Below are 16221 nucleotides of genomic sequence, written 5' to 3'. Positions count from 1 at the left end.
CCAAATCAGTGAGACACACAGGCACACAAATCCCAACCTGCAAGAGGTAAACATACAGCTTCACATGTAGCAAAGAGTTACAACCATACTCAGGACTTCCCACATATACAGCAAGAGAAGCATATACAGCTATACAAACCACATACATACGTAAGCTCAAGAGAAGCACACAAAGAAAACAAGGGAAGTTTATTCACATAGTCACATAATAAATGCAAACACACACAGCTACAAATCCAGGGAAGAGAAGCATAAATATACAAATAGCCACAAAAGCAGCAAAAGAAACAAATACAAATAAATAGCCACCTATGCAACAAGAGAAAGACAAAAGCTACACAACACAACTAATAAGAGAAGAACACATAAAAAGAGCCACACACCCAGGGAGACAGACAGACAGACAGACAGACAGACAGACAGACACACACACACACACACACACACACACACAGAGTCACCCATGCAGCAAGAGAAATATACATTCATCTACACATGCCATAAAGTCACATTCAGCAAGAAGGACACTATGCAAAATGAGAGGCATATCCTCATCAACTGGGGATTGGCTAAACAAATTGTGCTATATGAATCTGAATTGTTCTATGAGAAATCATGAACAGGAGAACTTCAGAAGAACCTGAAAAAGATTTACACAAACTGATGCTAAGTGAGCAGAAGCAGAACACTGTATGCAAGAGGGAAGCATACTATTTTCACTTTTCTGGGTTTTTTCGTTACTTTTCCCTTTTGTTCTGATTCTTCTTCTTCCTCAACATCATTAATGTGGAAATGTGTTTAGATGATTGCACAAGTATGACCTATAGCTGATTGCTCACCATCTTGGTGGGGGAGTAGTAGGGAAAGGAGAAAGAAAAAATGTGGAATGCAAAATCTTAAAAATGTTAAAAACTATAAATACATGAAATTGGAAAAAATAAAGTATTTCTAAATGCCAAAAAAATAAAGAGATACACTGACAGACATGCCACAAGAGAGCCATGCCTAAACATTATTATATATGAATCAAGACACACAGATACACATACAGAAAGAAATAAAAAGAGACCACAAATATACACAACAATTTGCACATGTATCAAGGTAGGCAGAAACACAATCATACACACAGCAAAAGAAATACACACAGAGCATGAGAAACACAAACATAGTCATAGCTACACACGTTGTAAGAGAGGCTCATATATACAGAAAGCACATATTCAGTAAGAAATACACATTGCCACATATTCAAGTGATGCACATATATACACATAGCCACAAATGTGGCAAGAGAAGCAAACACAAAGACAAAGTTACACATAGGTTGAAGGGCATACAAGAAACATGTCAAAAGAAAGATACAGACAAACACAAAGAAACACATGGTAGCATATGGACACACAGTCAGCAAAGAAGGAACAGAGTCATATATACAGAGAGTCATTCACAGTCACATAGAGAGGTATACACATTCCCACAGACACACATGCATCAAGAAAGAGAACATACATACATACCCAAACACACATACACACATGTGCAGAGAGAGGCACACACAGCTTCACAAATCACAAGGAGTACAAATACACAAAGTAAAACATAGAGTAAGAGATACACTCATAAACAGAGCCACATAAACCACACATACCGTAAAAGACATATATACAGCCATGTAAGTTAGTGTAGCAAAGCAGGTACAGATCTACACAAAGTCATATACGCCACATACAGAAAAAAGAGAAGGACATGTATCTGCAATCATATCAAGAGATGCATACAGTCAGAGAAAAATATGCAAACATATAACATGGAGACACATCAAGAGTCACCTGTAGTCATATATACATTTAGAGTCATGCACACTAAAACACAATGAGACAAGTACATGCATGTTAACATAAGACACAGTCTTGGACAAACATATTTACATGGACAGACAGACAAAACTGGCACCATCCATATACACAGAGACACAAGACACACAAAAATCCAACGGACTCATCTATTCAGAGAATACACACATCCCCAGAGAGTCATACACACAGATATGCTCAAACCCTGAGGCAGTGACAAAGATACATAAATGTCAATATCCAGACACAGAGATACCCATTCCCATAGATAGAAAAAAACAATATGCCTAGTCCCTGCTACCCTAGAGGAGGTCACAGTCTAATGAGAAAGGCAAGTAAATAAATGTGTACAAACTATCCACAGGATAAATAGGAAATAAAAGAAAGAAGGCACTACAAAATATAGAAAGCCAGAAATATTTAGATCCATCCATACACCCCAAGCAGTCATAAATTTAACCTATATATAGAGAGAAGTGTGTGCATATATGTATATATGAATGAATGCATGCATGTATGCATGCATATCCCCAGAGCTAGATACAAATTCACAGATGTAGAAAAATTCAGAAAGTGGAAGAGAACCACATCATTGAGAAAACACCCAGACACACTGACACCTAGAGATATTTATACACATAAAACCAGGTATGGAATTCCATATACACCAACACATATACACACACATATATACATATACATATACACATACATATACACATACACATACACATACACATACATACACACATACACATGCCCTAAGATAGGCAACATTATACTCAAAGGCACAGAGAGAGAAAAAATTTACTAATAGTCACACACACAGAGTCAATACACTGAAACACTCATAAATACACAAGATCTAAACATATATGTATAACCCAAGGCTCAAGCCTGGATATTTGCATAAGACTCTCCCTATTGGTAGAATCATTATTCCGTAATCCATGCTATGGGAGACACATGAAATTTCAGGTTCTCCTCAGGAAGAGTAGCCCAGAGAGAGAGAGAGAAGGAATTTTGAAAAAAGTTGACCTATTGAGGAGCCATTATCTCAAATATATCCCTGAATTCCAGCTAACTAAGCAAGATACTTTGTGAAGTTGTCCAGTGAGATTGGAGTGCTGTCTCTTTCCATTCACTGTTTCTATTGAGTCTCTGTCTGTCTCTCTGTCTCTCTCTTTCTCTCTCTCTCCCCCAAACATTATACAGGCACAGTCTCTCCATCAGTAAGGAAAGACTTATACAGCATTATATATCTAATGCAATTTAAATATTCAGACAAACTTCCAGGTGACACCCTGGCAACATCTTCCCAGTTTCAGATGACAAAAGCAGATAAACACAACCACACTTACAAAAAGACATCACTTTAGAGACACTCAGTGTAACATACCACAAAAAAAACAAAGAAATCCCATAGGAAGACCTATTCAATTCATAGAAATCTATACACCACACCACAATCAAACAGATGCAATTATACAAAGATACAAAAATACACACAAAAATACATACCCAGGCACAAATACAAAAAAAAACACATAGAGACACACCCAAAATGTCAGATACATTCATATAAAAAGTCACAAAGGAAAACAAGTAACATATATGCACAACAGGAGACTCCCACAGCCAAAGATGCACACAAACCCAGTCAATCACAAACCCAGAGAATCACAGTCACATCAAGATACCCACACACACTGAGGAGACTTGCTGCAATACACCACAAAACAGAAGGATACACAGCCAGAAAAACCCATACACAGTAAAAGAATCATAGACAAAACAAGAAATCCTCACACAGCATTGACAGTTACATACACATAAGGTTATATACAGCAAGTGAGAGAAACATATATATATATATATATATTCCCACTGACTTACATACATATATGTGCCTGTGCAAATGCAGAGATAAGAATGACAAATATGAGGGCAGCCAGTAAGCCAGTGTAGTCATAGAGTGAATAGAAGAAAATATAATGTTTAAAAAAAAAGACTGATAAAGTAGGAAAGTAACAGGTCGGGAAAGAGGATTTTACTGTAATGGGGTACTGAGGGAGCCATAGAGTTTATTGAATGAAGGTGGGGGGTTGTGACATGGTTAGAACTATAGAGTTGAACCAACACTTTTCAGAAAATTATTTTGGCAATTTTGTAGGAAGAGGCACTGGGAAAGGGAGACCAATTAGAAAGCTATTACGGTATCCTAGTTGAGAGAATAGAGTCTGAACTGGAAGAGTAGCTGCATAGAGAGAAGCAGACTGCTATGAGAAAAGTTGTGGAGATAGAAATGACAACAGTTGGTTTAAAAAAGTATATAGAGTATGGATAGAGTACCACCCCTGGAGTCAGGAGAACAAGAGTTCAAATCCAGCCTAAGACACTTAATTACCTAGCTATATGATCTTGGGCAAGTCATTTAATCCCATTGCCTTGTAAAAATAAAATAAATTTTTTAAAATTGTATTTGTGGGTGAAGTGAGTGTATTTTTGAGTGAAGAGTAGAACCAACAATAACGGAAAAGCTGGGAAGAAGGTAGTGTTTAAGGGTAAAACTAGCAAGTTCCCTTCTAGAATGTTCAATTTCAGACAATTACAGATCTAATTAGAAATGCCCAAAAGGCAGCTGATGATGAGAGACTGGATCTCAGAAAAGAAATTAGGGCTGGATATATAGATTGGGAATCATCTGATAGTTGAACCCAAGGAACTGATGAGATCACAAAGTCTAAAGAGAGGAAAGGAGAGGAGAGATGGAGAGGAAGAGAGGAAGAGAACAGGGGAAAAAGAAAAGAGAGGAAGGGAGAAATGGAGGTAGGGAAGGGGAGGGAAAGAGAGGAAAGAAGAGAACAGGACAGGAAAAGAGAGAATATCAGGAAAGGAAAGAAGAGGAGAAGAGCAATGGAGGAAGAAGAGAGGACAGGAATAGAGGGTAGAAGAAGAGAGGAGAGGAAGAAGAGAGGAAAGAAGAGGAGGTGACAGGAGATGAGAGGACTCAAACATGGAGCCACATAAATAATCACAGGAATTCTATAAAATCAAAGCACAGTCTTACATATCAAGTTACATACAGCCATAGAGAGTGCTCTCATATGGTCACACATACAACAACAAAATAGCCTCAGAGCCACATGCAACCACAGCAGAGCCTGATAAATATATAAAGTCACACAAATAACCATAGCCCAACCTCATAATCATACAAACACAAGCACCAAAAAGTCTCACACAAATTCATATACACAATCATAGCATAGTTCACATATAATATATTACAAAAGAGTCTCATAAACATAGCACAATTTGCATAAAATCACACACACATACCACACAAAACAAAATGCCACAGCACAGCCTCGCATATAGAGTTACAGACAACCACAGAATAGCTCCATATTTACGGAAATCACTCAAATACAATATAGTCTAAAACATAGCATGTCACACAGATAACCACAGAAAAGCTTATTACCACAGCACAATCTCATTTATTAATAGTAGTCTCACACACATATCAAGTCACATACAAACCACAGTCCAACCTCACAGTCACACATAACCACAGAATAACCCTCTCAACAAACATGCACCTCAGTCACATATAACAGCACAATCTCACACACATATCAAATCACAGACATACAATCGCAGCCCAACCTCATAGTCACACATACAAAATCAAAGTCTCAAACATAACCACAAAATAACCTAACGGTTATATATTCAAAACATAGCACAGACTTAGATAACAAGTAAACACATGACCACAGTCCAACCTCAAATATTCACACACATAAAACTACACCAGTCTCACATATAAACAGAACAACAGCTTCATACGGTTGCCCACACAACCACAACACAATCTCAGACATGGAGTCACATGTGTGACTTCATATATTAAGTCCAACATAAGCATAGTTTCATACCCATGTTTCATTCAATTATGGACCAGCCCAATAATACAGATCGAACCACATACACCACAGTCTCACACAGTCATACACCCAATCACAACATAGCTTCACACATATTATCATACAACCATTGAAGACCCTCAAATACAACCATAACACAACTTCACATAATATCAAGACATACAACCATAGAACAATTTCATATAGTCTCACACACAGAACAGTGTTTCATGCTTATGTCATACCGACACACAACCACACAAAGAACCCCTCACACCAAACCACAGCACAATCTCACAGTCTCACAGATACACAGAACTATCTCAGTTACATGCACAATCACAAAACAACTTCACTCATATTCATACATACAATCTTAGCACAAGCTCATATATAACATCACATAACCATGGAGGATACACACACACAAAATCTCCAACACATATAAACACAATACAATCACACTTAACAGCAGCACAATCTAAGAAACATATTAAGCCAACACAAAATTTACCCCAATCTCACAATCATACATACAAAACCATAATAGTATCACACAAAACCTCAGTCACACTGGAGCCATAGATACCTTACAGATAAATCATACACACAATTGCAGCACAGTCTCAAGACCTAACATCAACAGAAGACCATCATACACAATCATAGCAAACTCCATAGTTTCACACATACTCAACCACAGCATAGTCTCACTTATAGAATCACAAAGATAAGCACAGAACACTTTCATACATATTGACTTCCCATACATTTAGTACTGCCTAAAAGACTTAATAAGTCACACAAGTCTCACATACATACATATAACCACAGTACAATCTCACAGACACTCACACAACCACAACAGATTCACAAAGAATCACAGAAGAGGCTACTACACATCAAGTCACACACAACCACAGAAAGACCTCACATACCCACACATAAACATAGACACAAAGAATCACACATAGCCACAGGACAGCCTGGCATGCATGTACATGCACATTCATGCATATATTTATCCTCACAGAATCAAACACAATACAGCTTCACATGATCATGCATACAATTACAGTTTGGCATCAGATAGATAGAAAGATAGAAAGATAGATAGATAGATGATAGATATAGATAGATTAGATATAGATATAGATATAGATGATATAGATATATCTAACACCACAAAACTATGGAAGATCATCACACACCACCATTGCACAACTTCATACAAAATCACATACTACCACAGCATAGCCTCACATCTTCACATGTTGAATCACACAATCACAGAAGCACTGGAGGAAAGCCTAACACATGTATCAAATCATAATCACACAATTACACACAAATACAACAAAGAATCACACAAACCACAGTAGAATCTAACACATATCAAGTCACACAATCATAGAACTTCACACACATGCACACCCACAGTATGATCTCATATAATAACACAAATAAAAAGAACATAGACTCATACCCAACCACAGGACAGTCTAACATATATAGCATAATACAAGCATATATCCTCACATAGTTAAACATACAAACACAATATAATTTTACAGACATATCCGACATCACAAAATCATGGTATACCCTCATACACAACTGTAGCACAAGCACAGCATGATCTCAGTCACACTTATAACCCAGTCACACACAAGCACAGCATAAACTAACACACATCAAATCACACTCAACCACAAGAGGCTCAATACAATAACCATAGCATGATCTTACACAGTCAGTCACACACACACACACACACATACAAGCAGAAAAGAGTCACACATAACCACAGCACAATCTTACACACATCAAGTCACACAAAACCATAGAAGAGCTTCATTCACATATGCACACCCATAGCATGATTTCATGTAGTCACACAATCAGATCATAGAACAGTATAAAACCACAGCACAGCCTAACATACATATCAAGTTACATACATATTCAATGCCACATACAATCAGTCAAACATACCAGTCTCACATATAACCTCAGTCATGCATACATATAATCATAGAATAACTTCACACATTCATACACATAATCACAGAAAAACCTGACACATCACCCAATACTCACATGAACCATAGCACAACTTCATAAAAAATCATACAAACACAGCACAATCTCACATGTGGAACTGTATAACCAAAGAACAGTTTCATACATACTGAGTTTCACACAAGCATAGCAATCCTAACACATGAATTAAGTCACATAACTATTAAACAGCCTGACAAACATATCAAGTCACATCCACCATTACAATACAATCTTACACAAAACAGTCAAACAATCACAGGATAGCCTAACACAGATATGGAATCACATACAACATTAACTCACATATACTACCACAGCACCATTTCATAGTCACACATACACACACTCCCAACAATCACAAATAACCACAATACAATTTAACATAGATATCAGGTCACACACACACATTCACACAACCACAGCCAACCTCACATAGTCTCAAAAAACCACAACAATCTCACACACAACCACAATAGTCTGAAATACCACAGAAGACTCACATAAAACCACAGCATAACTTCACATACAATCATACAAGACAGAGAACTACATATTGAGCTCACACACAACCATAACATATCATAACACATGACTACAGAAGAGTTTCACACACAACCACATCAGAATCTCACAAATCACATTTAACTACAATCTCACATTGCCACACACAACCACAGAACAAGAGTTCCACACAAAACAGCAGTCTAATGCACATACCAAATTATATACAGCTACAAAAGAGCTTCACATACAATCATATCATAATCTCATAAGTCACAACCCCAACAATGTCCCACACAAAAATATAAGAGTCTAAAACACATACCAAGTCACACAAACTATTAAAGTGTCTCATACACATACATAAAAACATAGTAGAATCTCAGCCTCACGCAACCACAAAACAAGAGTGGCACACACACACACACACACACACACACACACACACACACACAAAGGCACATACAATCATAGATTAACTTCGTATATAGAATCAAAGCATGTTCTCTCATGTGAGACTCACAGTCTCACACATACACAACCAGAACACAAGAGTCACACCATAATCACACAGTCTAACTCAAATATCAAGGCACACACAACCACAGTACAATCTCTTGGAGTCACATGCACACACACAGCCATAACAAAGCCACAAAAAACTAAGACACTAACATAACCTAACAAACACATCAAGTCAAACACAACCACAGAAGAGTCTCTCTCACATATAACCACAGCACAATTTCAAACATAAAACAACAATAGCATAACCTAACACAAAGTCAAACAACCACAGAAGACTCTCCCATGCATAGCCACAGCACAATATCAAACATAAAAATTTTATATAACCACAGAATTTATATAGGCACAATCATAATTAACAGTCATACACACAATCATAGCACAACTTTACACATATCATAAAATCAAAGATGACCATCACTCACAGCTAAAGTTCAACTTCATAGAATCATATGCCCCATATCACAACAATCTCAAACAACCACAGAACAATTTCATGGTATACACATAAAAACATAGCTTCACAAATCATACTATCAAAATACCCATTCACACATCATACAACAATCACCAAAGACCCTCACACACAACCACAGAATAACTTGATATAGTCACACAATCACAGAAATTTCATATTACTGAGTTCCACACATAACCACAGCTCAGTATCACACTGAGTTCACAACCATAGCACAGCATTAACATATCAAGTGACATACACAGAAGAATCTCATGTACACACACACACACACACACACACACAACCATGGTATGATCTGATCACACATACAACCACAGCACAATCACAAATAACAAGAGCATAGCCTAACACATATATCAAGTCATATACAAATACAGACAAGCCTTATATGCTAGTCTCACAGTCAAGCAAAATCTTAAGTCACATACACAAAACCACAATAGTCTCACAAACAACCAAATAACCTCACAGCCACACACAATCAAAGCATAACATCACAGTGATGCATACAATCATATCACAATCTCACATATCACAAAAACAGAAGACCCTCACAAACAACCACAGTTCAACTTCAAAGTCACACATTGCAAATATAGCATAGTATCACAGATAAAGTGACACATACAAAAAACACTTCATACATACTGAGTCCAACATAGCTGTACCAGTTTTACATACACATTAAATCACTCAAACAGTCCCAACCAATACACATATAAATTGTATATACCATTAGCACAAAAGTTCACACATAGTCACACACATATGTATATCACCAATCTTCATACACTGTAACTATGTCATACACATTGCAACATAGCTTCACAATCATACTACCATAGAAGACCTTCTGTCACAACCATAATAGAATTTTATGCAAAGTCATACATAATTATAGAATAGTCTCACATATGCAAGTCCTATTCAATAGCAACACAAACTAATACACCTGCTTAGTCCCATGCAATCTTTGCACAGTCTAACACACATATCAAGTCACACATATACACAACCATAGAACCTCACACATATAATCATGACACTATCTTACAGTCACACAGACAATCACAGAACAATCTCAGACTCACAACACATCTTCACATATACAATCACAGCACTGGCTCTCACATAAGATTCACATCAAAGTCACACAAGCACAATCATAACACAACTTAAGATATATATCAAAGTCATATACACTCACACAAGCTTCACACCTACAAACACCAAAAACATGATCTCAATCTTATTCAGAAACAGAGTAATACACAACCATAGAACAGTCTAACACACATGTCAGTCACAACCGCAGAAGAACCTCACACAACATAGCCAAAGCACACTCATACCATTACATATATACAACCAGAACACCTTCACAAATAGGCCACAGCACAGTCTAACATACACATCAAGTTAAACACACAAATATAATCCAACCTTAAAGCTGCACACAAAATTACAATAGTCTCACAGAAAACCATAAAACCTCATAGTCATATGTATGGCCATAGCTCAGCTTCACAGTCACATACACAATCATAGCAAAGCTTCACACCACCACAGAGTAGTTTTATGCATACTGAGCTTTCATGCATCTTAGCACAGTAACATATTAAGTCAAACAGCCATAGCATAGCCAAACACACATCTTAAGTCCCACACAACCATAGCAAAGTATCACAAGTAAAATCATGGCATAATGTTACATATATGTGTGTGTGTGTGTGTGTGTGTGTGTGTGTGTGTGTGTATATATATACACACACACATATATATAAATATGGAGTCACACACAAAAGCTCCACATAAAACACACAAGTCATATTACAACCATAGCCCAACTTCTCAGTGTTACACATATAGACAAATAATAACCTCAGTCACACACAATCAAAGAATGACATCACAGTGATACATACAATCACAGCACAATCTCACATAAAAACACAGAAGACCCTCACAAACAACCACAGTTCAACTTTAAAGTCACACATGCAAACATAGCATAGTATCAGATAAAGTGACACACAAGCACTACAGTACAGTTTCATACAGTAATATACTCACAATACAAATTCATAATATTATAACACAACCACAAAATACACACCCATTCATAGCATAACTTCATACAGTCATACAATCACAGAATAATTTCATATATACTGAGTCCCACACAATCACAACACAGTCTAAGATATCTACTGAGTCCTATACAACCATAATGCTACCTCTTACACATATCAAATCACACATGACATTACATCATGATATCACAATGATATGACAATAATCATAAACAATCATAGCACAGCCTGATATTAAAAATAACACACAACCACAGAAAACTTTCACTCATCTTCAACCACAAAATAATCTCACAGAGTCATAGATACAAGCACAAAACAGTTCCACAGAACCACAGCATACACAGTTTAATCTCACAGTTATACATCAAAAACCACAACAATCACACAAACTAAAAAAACAATCTCACAAGAGTCTCATAACCACAATGCAGTCTCATACATACTCGTATACATAATCTTGGAACAACTTCACACAAAACCACAGAAGCCCTCATGCAAACAACTTCTCACAGTCATGTGCAATCATAGCATGATTTCACAGTCATGCAATCAACTAGCATAATCTAATACACATATCAAGTCACTCAAACACACAAACACATCAAGTCACACAACTACATTCCGAATTCATAAGATCACAGACCACAAACTACTGTGTAACCACAACACTGTAACAACAATAGTATACACATATTAAATCTCATCTCAAACACATCTTGTAGACATAATCACAAGTCATCTCATATATGATCTCATACACATACACATCTCATACACATATCATACATGATCTCATACACATAATCACAATAGTCATCTCATACACGATCTCATACACATATACATCTCATACACAATTTCATACATATAATCACAACAGTCACAAACAAACCACAGCACAGACTAAAACATATCAAGTCAAACATACACACATAATAGTCACACATAGTCAATCTCACATAATCACACACCAAAAGCACAAACTAAGAATACCCTGTCATACAACTACAATAGAATCTCATGCAGTCATATACACTATCATAGCACAACTTCATACACAGCATCAAAAACCACCCAAAACCCTCACACACACAACCACAGCACAACTTCTCACAAAGTCATGTACACAACCATAGAATAACCTCAGACAAACTACATAATAGTTTTATATATACTGAATCCAACAATCACAGCATAATCTAAACATATATTGTCACTCAAACACAGCCCAAGTGAATACACATATACAACCACAAACAACCTCACATATACTCATACAAACAAGTACAGCTTCACAGGTATCACACAAACACAGAAAACACTTCCATATAATTATAGCACAATTTCACACATACAACAATAACATGGAATCACACAATCACATAATAGCTTCATATGTATTCAGTTCAACATAATCACAGCATAGTCTAACATACATATTAAGTCACGCAAACAGTGAAAACACAGGCCATCCTAATATACATATCAAGGCACATACACAGTCAAAAAATAACCTCACACATCATCATATGCACAATAACAATAGTTTTACACATATCACAATCACAGAAGACCCTTCCACACAATTTTAGTACAATTTCACACAAACTCACACATATATAACCACAGCATAGCCTCATTCATAGTCACTCAGATAACCTAAAAAACTTCATACATTCTGAGTTCCGCATAATCACAAAAAAACCTAAGCCACTTATCAAATCATACACCCAACACACTAACCACAGAACCTCAGTCACACATTTCCACAAACTGTCACATACACAATCATAGAACAACCTCAGACATATCATATAACTACAGAAGACCCTCACATACAATTCTAGCAGTCTTATACACATATCAAGTCAGACACACAACCACAGATCTTTGCATGCACACAACCACAGTTCAATCTTTCTCAATCACAATGCAAACATAGCATATTCTCATATACTTATCAAGTCAAGATAGTCACAAAAAATTCTCACATGCACATATATACACATCTACAATATATACACGTTTTGTATATATATATATATATATATATATATATATATATATATATATATATATACAATACAATCTCATAAACATAATCCCAACAGTCACAAACCACAATATAGACTAAAACATATCAAGTCATACATACACACAGTCCAACCGAAAAGCAGTCTTACACACATATCAGGTCAGACACACAACCACAGAAGAACTTTGCATGCACACAACCATAGTTCAATCTCTCAGTCACAATATAACTATAGCAACCAACTATAATTAGATCTGACATAGTCACATACAACCACAACAAATAATCATACATAATCACAGCACAATATCAGCTCACACACATGAAATGCAACCCAACCTCACATAAAATACATCCTAAACCACAATGATTACACATATCCTTCACATACACCCAAATTACACATATACCCAAAACCACAACAGTTACACAATTCCATGCATATATCCATACACTATCACATAGTCATCTAAAACCACAGCAGTCTTACACAGTCATAACACACAATCATAACACAACCTCACACATATCAATCAAAAAAATCCTCAACAGCTATATCAAGTCACACAAAAGCAGTTCAACCTCTCATGTTGTCGTTCAGACTACAATAAATCACACAACCACATTCCAAATTCATAGGATCACAGACTACAAACTACAATAGTCTCACACGTGCAACCACAACACTGTAACAACTGTAGTATACACATATTAAATCTCATCTCAAAGACATCCCATACACATAATCACAACAGTCACAAACAAACCACAGAATAGACTAAAACATATCAAGTCAAACATACACACACACATAGTACAACCTCACATAGTCACACACCAAAAACACAAACTAAGAATAACCTCAGTCATACAAAGAAATACAATAAAACCATAACAATCACAATCACAGAACCTCAGTCAAACACAAAACCACAAGTTTCATACATAGTCCTATATAACCATAATACATACACACAGTCACATACACAACCATAGCATAGCCTCACACATGGAATCACACAACCATGATAAACTCACATGGATTCCAACATAGTCATAGAAGAGTCTAACACACATTCTAAGTCAAACACAATCCAGCTTATTTTACATAGTCACATACACAGCCACAAAACTGCCTCACACAAATTAATACAATCTATCACATTATAACTTCACATTATCGATCTACAACTATAGAAGAATCTTCCACACAATTATAGCACAATTTCAAAGTCATACACATAACTACAACATAGCCTCATTCATGAAGTTACTCAAGACAACAGCAGAACAGCTTCTTACATCTTGCACATAAATCCCACACAACTATAGCACAACCTAAAAGGCATATTAAGTCTATTTAAGTCTCTCTCTCTCTCTCTCTCTCTCTCTCTCTCTCTCTCTCTCTCTCTCTCTCTCTCTCACACACACACACACACACACACACACATACACACAAACATACACACACACCATACACACAACCACACAACCACAGACCAACTTCACAAGTCACACACACCAAACTCCAAGTCTCACAACAAATCATCATACACACTCACAGAACCTCACAAATATCATATAACCACAGAAAATCATCACACAACAACCATAGCAGAGTCTAACACACATAACAAGGTACATATCTCAGTCACATATACAACCATAGTATAACCTAATAAACATATCAAGACACATACAACCATAAAAGATACAAACACACACAATCTCAATCATACACAACCTCAACAAAACACATACACACCTAAAATATAATCCAGTCTCATAATGTCAAAATCACAATAGTCTCACACCCCCAGAGAAAAACCTCACATATAGTCACACACATAACCACAACACAGACTCAAAAATCATCACACACTTAAGCATAGCACAAATTCACAGTCATACAATCACAGAATAGTTTCAAATATACTAAGTGCCACACGAGTTTTATACACTTAACTACTGTACAATTTTATATGTTCATGCATACAACAGCAACATATAGCCACATGTATGCCTAAAACAGCTATCAAATTGCATGCACAGACAGTCCAGTCTCACATAGCCATACCCAACACCACAACAGTCTCAAACAACCACAAAACAACCTCAGAGTCACCACATACCCACAACCCAGCTTAACATAGTCATACACACAATCATAATAATCATATCAACTACAGAGGACCTGACCACATAACCATAGCATGACTTTCATAGTCACACAATCACAAAAGTTTCATGTATACTGAGAGTCCCACACAACCACAGTTTAACATATCAGTTGAGACCCACACAACTATAGCACAGCCTTAATATATCAAGTCATATATATGTATATTATATATACATATATATCCAGAGAACAACCACACACACACACACACACACACACACACACACACACACACAACCATAGGACAATCTCACGTAGCTACACATGCAGCCATAACACAGTTAAAACTATAGCGCAGTCTAACACATCAAGTCATACATAATCGCAGAAGAGCCTCACACACAACCACAGAATGATTTTAGTCACACACACACAACCACAACCCAAATAATAATAATCCTATCAACAACAGAGGACCACATAACCATAGCATGACTTCATAGTCACACAATCACAAAAGTTTCATGTATACTGAGTTCCACACAACCACAGTTTAACATATCAATTGAGACCCACACAACCATAGCACAGCCTTAATATATCAAG

The 16221-nt window shown here is 36.5% G+C and overlaps 1 protein-coding gene across 4 annotated transcripts in view; it reads right to left on the bottom strand.

Moving 5' to 3' along the window:
- EFCAB8 (EF-hand calcium binding domain 8) overlaps window positions 1–16221 on the bottom strand; it is a 115968-nt gene that overhangs the window by 16557 nt on the left and 83190 nt on the right. The gene's annotated exons all lie outside the window — the stretch shown is intronic.

This window comes from Macrotis lagotis, chromosome 1 (genome assembly GCF_037893015.1).
Source record: "Macrotis lagotis isolate mMagLag1 chromosome 1, bilby.v1.9.chrom.fasta, whole genome shotgun sequence".
NCBI lineage: Eukaryota > Metazoa > Chordata > Mammalia > Peramelemorphia > Peramelidae > Macrotis > Macrotis lagotis.
The sequence above is the reverse complement of the archived record's forward strand: the minus strand, read 5'-3'. Positions and strand labels throughout refer to the sequence as shown.